Source organism: Anopheles funestus, chromosome 2RL (genome assembly GCF_943734845.2).
Source record: "Anopheles funestus chromosome 2RL, idAnoFuneDA-416_04, whole genome shotgun sequence".
NCBI classification, from domain to species: Eukaryota; Metazoa; Arthropoda; class Insecta; order Diptera; family Culicidae; genus Anopheles; species Anopheles funestus.
Window position 1 is genome coordinate 82,573,954 of NC_064598.1, and position 12,181 is coordinate 82,586,134.

The following is a 12,181-nucleotide window of genomic DNA, read 5'->3' on the forward strand; positions in this document are numbered from 1 at the left end:
GTGACCGAGAACACCATGTCCAGGACCGTTTATCTGAAGCCGCACGCAAAACAACGGGTACCGAGAAATCCACCCACGGTCTAGTGGCTTCGTCACAGCACGGGAGATAAAGACGCAACAGAATCATCTTTAATGTTAATCTTTCCTGTGGAGTAAAACTTTTGGGATCGTTAAAGTCAAGAAAATGATTCCCCATATCGATTGAGATGCGGGATCAACTCCGAAATGTGATCAGGTAAAGCACGATATAGAATATCTTGAGAAATAGTGGAGTTGCGTACGTTCCAGAGTTCGCATGGATTTCTCACACCATCATCAATCTTAAAGCAAACATATGCATAGTCTTCCCTCTATTCGGTAGCAAAACATTCCAGTAATTCGCACATAAAACTATCAACCGGTTCGTTTAGCGAGCGATCCACCACAGAGCGACCTAAGGCCCCCGTGACGCATTCTCGCATAAATCGCTCCATCTTCACGAGAAACATAAAATACACACACAGCCACATACATGTAGATTTCCAATCTCAACCCTTCCGCTCCAAACTATGCTTTCGAATTCTAAGCAAACGGCACCAAAACTGAACCACCATGCTCCAAAAGCGCCAGGCAAATAATTCGCTCGTAAATATCATCAGAACCACAGCGAAAAGAAAAAAAAAACGTTTCCCGCCCGGAAGAGAATGCACGAGTTCTTACAGTGGGACACGGCCGTGTCTATGCTGCTTATGGTGGATAGGGTGTGGTGGTTAGACAACTAATTTACTATCCCAACCGTGTCTGGACGCTAGGAATGGGAGGTACACACGAACAACAAAAAACTCAACCACTGCACAACACAAAACCTAAATGAAGACAAACGAGAACCCGATGGCTTGTGTGCTTGGGAAAGTGGCATCAGTCATTCTGGACTTTAGGAGAGCCTTTAGGAAATGGCCCAGTCGTGGGAATCTCTTCCAGTGTCCAGTGTCTTCGCGTTCTGGGAGGGATGCTGTTAAGTTTTATGACTAACAAATGCTACTGATTTTCCTTTGTTTATTTCTATTCCTTGGGAGGTTGTTTGTGATTGTTTTAAGCTTTTCCCTATTTTGATCACTTCCCCCAATGGCTCCGTATACCGGAGTCGTCGATCGTAAAGTTGTAATACGAACTTTTCTATATAATGTCACTTCATTAGTAGCTTCCTATCGTTAGTAAGGCTAGTGTGATAGTTGATACAGAAACTAGCCAAGCTTGCGGTAGAAAATGGTTTCCCTTATCGACTGCACTTGTAAAACTAACAACTCTAATTTACGACCTGCAAAGGATAGTACAAGTTTATAGACATACTGTTACACTGTTTTCGGTAGGGTTACTTCCGCCACTTTCCCGTACAGTTTCTCATTATCACAGTTTTTAACACAACCAATATCTTTTGTCACGTTACAACATTCCCCCAACAGTGAAATGCTGCCGTTACCTGGCGGAAACGAAGTGCATGATCGAAACGGAAGAGTTAATCACCCTTCCGTGAGCTAAGCAATCTTGTTGTTTAATGTAATTTTCTTCTTCCGCCAGAGTTGTTCCGATGCGTTCCGTTAGCCCTTGTAGACATTTGGGCAGGGTGGAGGAAAAAAAAAGAATTGCATTCCACACCCCATAAAAAGTAGCATTGATTGGATTGGTCTATTCGTTATTTTGTTCTTTTTAACTTACTACAACTACTACAAGATCTTATTACTTTCGAAAATATTAAACCTATTTGAATGCCATAAATTCACAATATAAAAAATAGCCAATGCAATTTTGTACTCTCACACCACAAACACCTGAATTATTTGGAACCTTCATGCAAGAATGCCGATGTAAAATAAATCGATTACCTTCACATTCAACCTGACCGTCTGGCGATGGTCAATTTACAACAAATCGTGCTCTTAAAAACCGCACAAATGAAGTCGTGTAACCTCACGAAAATCGTGCAAGGTAGGCGAATGCGTAGACAACATCTAGACAACACTCTCTCAGGAACTGGATTAAGGGAAACTTTCTTGGTTCCTCTATTTTCTGTATTCCAATCACGTCTACATATTTTTCTTCTAACCATACCAGCATTTTCTAGAATCGTTCGATTGTCTTCTACAATGTAAAATACCCGGGATCAGCAGTGTGAAACATCATCTCTTTCTTCAAATTTCACATAGACCTCTCGCTTCCATGTTTTCTGTTGCAGGTGAACCATGTTTGGTGAGATACAAACGGTAACAACCTGATGCATGCCTCACTTGTTTACCAGCACTCCTCAGGAAATCCTATAGCAACCTTGGTTTGTGTGAAATGAGTACCCCAGCTGTGGATTGTGTCGTGACCCAACGACCTGAAGAGTCCGAACTGAGCATAGTTGCGGAAGAAACGTGATTTCTTACCATTCTTTTCAATCAATCGTTTTACATTGATGCTTACTGATCAATTGCTAAGGAACCAATCGAACGAACAGGTTATTTGCATTCCTGCACGACTCAAAGGTTGAAAGTAGGGGTAGAGAACAGATTACAGATTGGTTTTGGTTTTCTTCCCAAGACTTTTGCCACCGCAGATTGGATGGTATTGTTCAAATCATTTTTCATATTTCATGTGTGAAAACATCAAATATTGTTACTAGGATTTGTGCTTGGTCCAAACAAAAAAAAAGCCTAAGAATGCGATTGGAACAGTTCGAGTATGTATGATTGATGCGACCCGCTTCAGCTATAATCGTGAAACCTTGCTCGGTGCCACCTCGGAACACCGACGTCAATATACGAAAAGCTTCACACGTCGATTGGCATTTGTTCTTCCCGCGTTCCATTCCCATGCATCAGCAAAGAGTCAGCCGTAATTGGTGTCGCTTGGCTATTACCAGAACCCAACGAGGTATACGAGGTCTTTGGCACCGTTGGTCGCCCATCGGGGAAGACGTACCGTAAGAATCACGGCGGGAACACTGGTTGAACTTTCGCTAATTGGATTAGTTTCTGCATCGCGACGAACGTATGGTGCGCGCTGGTCGGAACACCCAGACGGTGGCTAAGGTTTTTATGTGCGGCGGGCATACATGCGCTATTGGCAGCTTCCGTCGCTATGCAGTTTATTGCATTTCCAAGAAAGGAACATTGAATAATTGAATGTTTCCTCTATTGGACGAAAATTACTTTCCACGTGCGCACTAATGCCAGATACTCCACTGGAGCTACTCTGAGGTATTAGCAATAAAATGGATGATAATGGTGGTAGTTCATGACATTTTCTAACTCTTGATACGACAAAGAATTGTATAGAACTATGACAAAACATCGATTTTTTATGATCTTCGATCAAAACGCTATCCAAAGTTATATCCCAAAAAATAAGACTTCCAAGAATTTCTTTAGTGAACTCAAATTCCTCGAATGAAATTCAACCAAATCGTAAGCAACATAAATGCTGCAAAACATTTGCATAGAATCACAATAAAAAAAACGTTAATGCATACGGTTTAGCTACTAGGGAAGCTTTTGGCTATTCACAGAAACATTTTTCCAAACATGAAAGAGAATTCACAGAACGGTCAAGTATCTCGCTAAGAGTACGCTAAAGTGTAGCAAACATTTAGTCCAGTACACGTACCGGAACAAGTCACGGAGCAGCCCCCAGAAGCCAGGCCAGTCAACAAAATGTGTACAACGAATCAGAATGTAACTGTAACATCAAGCATTTCTGAGGTTAGCCACACAACCTTACCACCACGCACCGTTACTACTTCATGCTTTTTTTTACATGAAAAATACTCAACGGAGTACCTTCCTCCGGTTACTCGAAACCTCCCAACGCATTCCTTCGCATTCGTCGCTTTTTCCACGACAGCGGACACTAAATTTAAGGATCGTAAAAATTAACATAAAATCATGAATTGTGAGAGCCACATTTTGCTGGTAACATTTCGCAACTCTACTTGCCTCCCTTGTTTGGGTTTGTGGCACACTAAATACTTGCCATACTGGAACCGTAGTATCGGTACGGAAAACAACGTATTATATTTTTAGTTTCAAAGCCGGGGAACGCACCAAAACACCCAACAGCCAGACGCTTACACTGTGGCAGTCAACATGCAATAGGATAATTTTGTCAATTATTACATCGCTCGCTCGATAAATGTAAGCGCATGCAATCGGTGTGGGATTCGTTTGTATTTTCGTGCTAACAAAGTGAACGGCACGTACGGGGAAGAAATAGTACAACCAGGGCACGGTAGTACTCACGCTAACGTTCGATCCTGCCAGTACAGGAGGGAAAAGGAAGGGCTTTCAGCAGTACAAGCTTTTAGCTGTCATTCACGGGGATCCGATAAGAAAACGATTTACGAACATACTAACCTCGAACTCACCACCATCTTACCCCGTTTGACGTACACCTTTTTGGTACCTTGAGTGCTGTTCAGTTGTAATGAATTGGCACCATAACCACTTGACGCTTTAAAGGTTTTTGGGTGGGGATCGGTTAAGGGCTTTTCAGTTGCTTTCATCGTTATCAATAAAAACGGTAAGATTATGTGACATTCAAACAGTCCAGTGTACCAGTGTGCGATTCAACATCTAGAGATCTCTCAGCTTGATATAAACATGCCATAGAAGCTAAACAGAAACCACAACAATCGATGCAACAAGGGCAATAAAATTTTTATTATCTTGATTGCGAGGCAGCAATTAGTATTTACATTTATTCGCATATATTCGCAATCAAATTCGTGGATGAAACACACCGAACGCGGGATGCGGCGCATCACACAACGGAAGGAGTATTTTAAGCGAATATAAAGTCAAAACATCCCAACAACACATCCAGCTGTATTGGAATTCTCGCATCTGAACCGATCCGTATAAACCTTCCTTGCCCACCGTTGAGGTTTTTTTTTTATTTTTCTCAGTACGGTGTTTTGCAAAGGGGCAAATTTCTTCAATAAAAAATAATTGCAAATTTCATTTCGCTAATGGCACTGGCGCGGAAGATGTTGCCGCTTAAATAATTGCTTCACTGGTAAGCATTTTCTGTGCAACAGTGTACCGAGCGAGAAACTGGCTAAGGGCTCCGTTTTGTAAGAGGAGAAATCCTTGGAACAGATATCCTTTGCAAAAGGCAGTTGGTACTACCGGATCCCAACCCTCTTATCGTTTTCTGCCCTTGTGTAGTGTGGTGGCATTCGAAAATTCAATTTCCAGTTATTAATTCTACGTTTTGTGTAGACTTCCCTCACTCCCTTCCGACAAGGGTGACATTTTTTTTCTGTTCTGCTATTTGCCAATTCTAGGCGGTAACTTCCGCTCAACGATCAACGTCAAGCCAAGCTACGTTATTTCTATTTTACCGTGTTACGTTACATCTCCTTTTCAAATACCTCCCGGGCCACACAGTCGGACACTAGAAAGCGCCAGTTGTGGTAATGGTGAAGAACCATTTTGACCTTCGGGATATGCAACGTTGCTGGGCGCTGTGCTAAGCGTTCCCGATTATCGTTAGCAAAGGGGATTTTCGGTCATGAGAGTAGTGTCCAGTATAAGATGGTTCAGGTGTCGGAAATCAAATTCCAAAGTGTAAACGCTCCAGGTAGCAAATGTCATGCTGCTACTGAATCGCACCAGTTTAAAGAAGGCAACTGAACCGTTACGATTAGCTATGGAAAGAAAGGTAGACAAGTATCTTTCCTCTTCGACAAGTAATTAAACGTAGTGGCGCCTCGTGCGACTGAAGCGAACCGGAAACTGCACTCCATGAACACTCACTGCAGGGTGCTTGAGAGGCACAATTGAAACAGGATGAACCATCTTGACCAGGTTTTATGTACATGAGTTATCATAACCATGGAGTGGTTTCCGCTTTATCGTCAATTGTTGATATTATGAATGATTTAAAAATAAGCATATTAGATCATTCGCCAACAGGACCATTAAAGTCGTTCTTAAAAACTCAAAACTTTAATAATAACTGAAGCAAACATTGTCTCCCTATAAGCGCATTTCAAAATTCTTCACATCACAAACAAAAGCAAACGTTATAAAACACTGGAAAACACAATGCCGCTTTAATTCATCCAGCTGAAAGAGCTACACTGGACAGTGGACAAAAACTTGCCAAATTCAAACAAGCGCTAAAGCGCAAACGAATCGCCTATACAGTGTGTGATTTATGCGAACGTCCAGGACTCGGACTGGATGGAAATAATGCGGACAATTCCTCGTATCCCTCGTTGAAGTAGAGAAAAAAAACGAACCCGATTTTTAGCTACTATCACGCTAATGCCATGCAGTGGAAAAACAAACAAAAACACACAAACTCCATTTACCCCGTGGAAGTTTGCTAGTGGAAAACAGGAATGAAATCATTGTGGAAAATGTTTCCTTTTTTTCTCCCCTGACATGAGTTGAACGTCTGTGCGAGAGAGCAAATGCACCTTACTCGGGATATAACACAGAATAGTACAACATTTCCTTTCCACTTTTCCACTGTACCATTTGCGAAAGAACGGCAATTTTTCTTCTTGCCCACCTCATTACTGGCTGGCTTCCCACAAACACTGTCAAGGATAACAAACTCTGGGTCTGAACTCATTATACCATTATCCTGAGCGAATTCCACACTAAGCCGCTCTTTTTTCGTTGCGTTAAGTGCGGGGGCCATGCAATATTGCACTTGCTTTTTTCCCATCCAGCCACGGAAGGGAAAACGTACAGGAAAACATCCTGCTGAGAATATACTTTCGGGAGAAAACCATACCAGAGTCGGCTTAAATTTTATGCATGAAATTTCCACGCAAAGAAGAATTGTTGGATGTTTTATCCACCTTTTACGTACTATTTATTCCTAATATTTTTTTGCAATATTTTCTCTCTTTAATATCTCTTCATTTTCTCTTTTTCTCTTGCATACACACACACAAATATTCATCAGGATCATATCTCTCCAGAAAATTGTACGCTCTATAGCAACGTACACACAAATACATATTAAAGTACGTTTCCCTTCTTCATTTCCTCCGGGTTTTCCTCAATTTTCCACGGCCGACACTGGAAGGACTTGCGTCTCGCGCGTAGTAGTATTTCCCGCTTTCAGGCATTTTCCACACCACCTTCCCGGGGTGGCCTACCTTTTCTGCCTGGTTGGGATGGTGGTGGTTTGCTATATCGGAATTTTCGGTACACGAGAACTCGTGACAGCTGCCTCGGTTCGCCGCCATATTTGTTTTCTCTCTTGCAAGAGCTCCAGCAGTGGAGGAGCTCCAGCACCGAGGAAATGGTACGAAATTTTCCAACCTCATTTTATGCGAGCAAACTACCAAAAAGTTCTTAATCCTTTTATCGTTGTTGTATTTTTTTTTAGATGTTTAGAACTAATGTTATACCACTTTGCATAAAATTTAACAACTGTTATACATTAAAGCACACACACAGACCATGTATTCGCTCCCTTCTTATCCTCTACCGACTCTGTCAGGTAAAAAGTCCATTCATGCTCACGGACCACACGCGCATCACGCAGATGGAATCGGAAATGAGGACACAGGCTGCGCCCATTTTTCCGGGCGGTGGTGTAGCCGAGATATCACGTTTGAATGACGCAAAATGAGAGTTTCACTCGGTGGATTTATCCAATCTTGTACTCGGTGGCTATGCTGTCTTACCTGAAGTAAAATGTATTTCCTTTCCTTTTTAGGATTTTTTGTGAAAGAAAAGCCTCAGTTTTCTCAGTACCGAGGAGGCGTTTCAAAATCCTTGGCGTTGGGAAGACGATGTTATTCCATTTAGCGCCGATATCTTCAAAGATGGCAGCACAGTACAAAACAAGACGTTACACTTTACACAACACAATTGTACGGGAAAGCGCCGCATTTACAGGATAATTCTTTTCAAACACTCACTCCCAATTAGGTGCTTTTATCTAATCGTGCACTACATTTATCTTTTTCGTTAAATATCAAACACAGTCGCACCGATACACTGCACTGTAAGGAGTAGGCCCCCCAAACAAAAAAAACGGCACCGTGCTCCACGTAAAGAATTTTCGGGTTTTTCTTCTCACACAACCAATTCACCAAACAGCGGCCGTGTGTTTTAACAGCTTCCAAAATTTCAACACACAAGATAAAAGGTTTTCCACAAGAAACACTGGCAATTTTGCAACGAAATTCACCAACTCGCAAACTTGCCTAGAGTGGGCCGAATTTATATTATTTTTTTTTTGCTTTTGCTTCCTTTCTGCTGACTACTAATCGATGCTCGGTGGCAACTTTCTCCAGACGGCTTCTGCACAACTTCACCACAGAGACTGAGGCTGACCAGAGCCGAAAGCTGCTCGGAAAATCTTCCACCTAGCACGGTACAACCAGACCAGAACGTTGCTCTCACGCTCGCGCCAGGGTTTCGGCACATTGTTTCCCGCTCTAGCGCGTATAAAACAAAACGTGACGGAAAATGCATACACTCTCACAAACCATACTGGGAGCACGGATTTTTCCAGCACCTACCAGCGGGGAATTTGGGGGGGAAGCCGTTACGTTGGTAAAATGGTTCTGACGGTAAAATCAATAAAATTTACCACCACCCTTACAATGGCACTAACGCACGCGCCACATATCCGTATATACGCGCTAAGTCTCGTCCTCGCTCTCATCGTGATGCCGAACACCGAAAACACTCTCACCGAATCAGGGTACTGTACGTGTTGTTTGTGTGCGTGAGAATAGAACTTCTCGCAAAAGGTCCTTCTCGCCAAAAGGGCCATCGATGGGCCGGAAAAGCTAGCCCACAGCTGTGTGCGTTAGACGGGTGAGTAAGTTTTTCCTTTGCGCACTACGACAAACAAACTCCAAAAATCAGCATTGTTTCGTGTACGAGAAGGAATCAAACCTAGAGGCGAGAAGTGGCAATGTATTGGTTGCGTTCGTGTGTGTGTACTAGTGATTTGTATTTATCAAAATTAATTTATATAAATATTTTTTGTTGTTATAACACGCAAATGAGAGAAATAAATGAGTGATTATAATAAACTAAAATAAAAAAAATACTCCCATCATTACAATGTAACCACAATGTTGATGGTAAATGGTATGCTTCATTACATATTTGCAAAACCCACGTATATTTGCTTAACTCATCTTCAATAAACGATCCCGGCTATAACAACGAAGTTGCAAAAAACCAACCAAACCATCATGGTGTTAGTACACGACGGGGGAACCAATTTTGGCAAGAATCACAACAAGAGAAGAGCGTCTACAAAAAAAAGAAAAGTCTTTTCCATTTTCTCATACGGAATCGCTAGCATACATACGACAGATTCACACATTTGCGTGCCCAAACTGGTGAGGGGGGAAAAGAAATAAGAAAACCACTTAAGGAAATTTGTAAACATACTCCACACGCACAAATACACATATACGCAAACACGGAAGTGTACCTGACAAATACACGCGGATCGGAAAAGTGTGCTGGAAAAGTGCGTCCACTGCTGCGTATAGTCCTTTTCCCTTTCCTCTCCCCCCCCGGGCCGCCCCCATGAAAACTCAAGTTTTAAGAGTGTCGTTGGAAAAGAGTGTGTGCAGTGTTGGGTACGATTGTTTTCGCCACTCAATCCCTAAATTTACGCCTGCCTGTTTGTATTTTACAAGCATGTCTGTGTGTATGTTGTAGATTTGTTTGCGAGTGGTTATGAAATAACTTTACCTAAGCTCTTTTGAGAGACCCCAAAGCATGGGAGGGTGAGTTCTGTTCTATGCATTGAACCATCCAAGGTAAGGGTGCTGTGCAGACTACGGCTTGGGTTCCTCGCTCCGTGAACAAACCATGCCCAGTTACTATCTCCAACCCCTTTTAGCACTTCTATTTTTTCCCTCGGTGTCTGTGTCTGCCACCCTTTTTGCGTAACGAACGTGTTGATTGGGTTCTATAACCTTTCGCCCCATAACGCTACCAACACCGGACGGACATGGGAGTTCTGCCGTGTGCTCCTCGTCTATTTCCAGCTCACCAATGGCAGCTCCACTTCTTCAAGACCCGCTTTACACTCTATAATAGCAAAGCGCCCTTTACTAATCCATAGCTACTACCAGCGTTCCGTACCATAGATGTATAGAACGTTGTCGATGGATGCCGGGTTTCGTTGTCGATCGCGCATCGTCTAAAGCAAATCATCCCCTTTTCAACGCCTTTTTTGTGATGCAAAGGATGCATAAAACGGTTGACGGTGGTGAAGCGTAAAAAAAGCAGTCACTACTACTGCATACCGCGCCAACTGTTGTGAGCTACTAAACACGACAACACGTTCCCGTGAATGAGTTGACCCCCAAAGCGCTTTGAGTTTTTCCAACCACTGCTTGAGGGAGAACCCGAAACTTGCCGTCTACTTGTATGTTTGTGGTTATTTCGTTCTACCCCAAAAACCCAAAAGCCATGCCCCCGGGGGGGTTGCATCGACACGAGAAAAGTCAAGCGTTTCTGTTTGAACTTACCGATACATCAGTGCGATAAAGGCTATTTCAGGTCTTGGTGGAATGGTAGCGTCAGGACAACCATCTGAAAAATATATAAAAGTATTAAAAATAAATCTATAACATAAAATAAATAAAAATAAAAACAAAATAAATAAATCAAGATACAAAACTTAAGCATTTAAAGAGTGTCTTAATATAAACGAATAAATGATTTTATTTACAAGAAATAAAATCACACAAAAATGGTCTGAAACATGTGTCGACAAAATATAATCGAATTCATCTTGAAATTAAGTTACAAAACTTTTTTTTTATGTTATTTTTATCACACACACGCATGTGAAGAATTTCTAATTTCATTTTCGTCCTCTTTAAGTTTCGGGTCCTGTTACCCTTCTTTCCAATAGCTAAACCACACCCTTACATGTGTTATGTTGTCTCTTATTTTCTTCATTTTTATCGCCGCATCTTCTCCTGTCCAGTGACTTTCACCATAAGCGAATTCCAATCAAATCATATTTGATTCCGATGATATTTACCACTGTGTCGATCATAAAAATCCTTGCACCGTACATTTACGTATTCATGGTGCGTGCCTGACACAACGTACTTCGTTCTAAGTGATGGTGATGGGGGTTGTTTCGCTTCCCTATTTGAAACCACCACACTATATATATATTTTCCCTCACTTCTCGCAATTTCCTTCCTTCAGCTAAACGCCACCGAAAAAAAAGCGAAACGCTAGCAAATCCGATAGATTGTATTCACGTGCAGGACCTATAAAAAATACATTTTTGACATGGATGGAACAAACACAATATCCATAGACCGGAGCCCACTTGACCAAACAGCACAGTTGGTATCCTGATTCACATAAACATCACTGACGGTATTTTTGGGGTCGTACGGCCTCTTCCTGACGGTATACACATCCCGACATAGAGAACCCTTTGAAAGAGACGACCGTCGGGGTTTTTTCCGCTTCTTCCCCGCCCCAAAACAAGGCATACTAAATAAAGCCGAAAGAAAACTAGGACTTCTGGATGTACTTCGCCTTGTGGGACTCGTTTCCTACCAAAAACCCCAAAACAGTGCACAGTAGCCAAACATGAGCAGAACGGGTAAGGAAATATATAACGATGTAAGGAATTAGCATAAAATCGAAGAATCGATTATGGTAATTTGAATTCCACTTGCACGTTTATGCTCGTGTGCCCCAGAGGTGTAGCACAAGCGAAGACACCTCGCCAAAGGGGTAATGCCATCAAATGGAGTTTTTGGAGTTTGGGGAGAAGAAATGGATCTTAACACAGACGCAGACAGACGCTTGCGAGGTAGTACATATTTGCCATAATTTCTCCCATATCTGTTGTAAGCGATCGGATGTGCAGTTGCTTTACACTGGTGTACGTTGAGATTTTCTGTACCATCCACACTGATACAGGCACAACAGTGCAGGACAAAAATTGTTCGTCTCAGTTAGTGCTGGGAATTATATCCACAAAAGCGCACTGGCTGCATTTGTGAAAACCATCCAAGCCTGCCGGATGGTCAAAATGTGCACGCGCACGATCCAAATATGTTGGGGCACTTGGGTATCACCACCAGTGCAGTTGGTAAATAGGGAGAAAAGGAATTGAGAATCGGTGCTAAGGCGATTGGTTATTGAAATTCAAATGCGGACTACGTTCCAAAGTGACAATG

General features: G+C 42.2%; 1 protein-coding gene across 25 annotated transcripts in view; it reads right to left on the reverse strand.

The window, feature by feature from the left end:
* Nucleotides 1-12,181, reverse strand: part of LOC125775022 (neural-cadherin) — a 476,608-nt gene that overhangs the window by 208,357 nt on the left and 256,070 nt on the right. For 3 of the 25 annotated variants that reach the window (XM_049445421.1, XM_049445403.1, XM_049445425.1), the window contains exon 1: nucleotides 8,195-10,331. The exons of 12 other annotated variants lie outside the window; for them this stretch is intronic. The gene's annotated coding sequence lies outside the window, so the exon portion shown is untranslated. Of the gene's footprint in view, nucleotides 1-7,669; nucleotides 8,054-8,178; nucleotides 10,334-10,495; nucleotides 10,608-12,181 lie in introns of those variants that run through there. 10 more of the 25 variants (XM_049445404.1, XM_049445402.1, XM_049445427.1 and 7 more) reach the window with 7 other exon arrangements.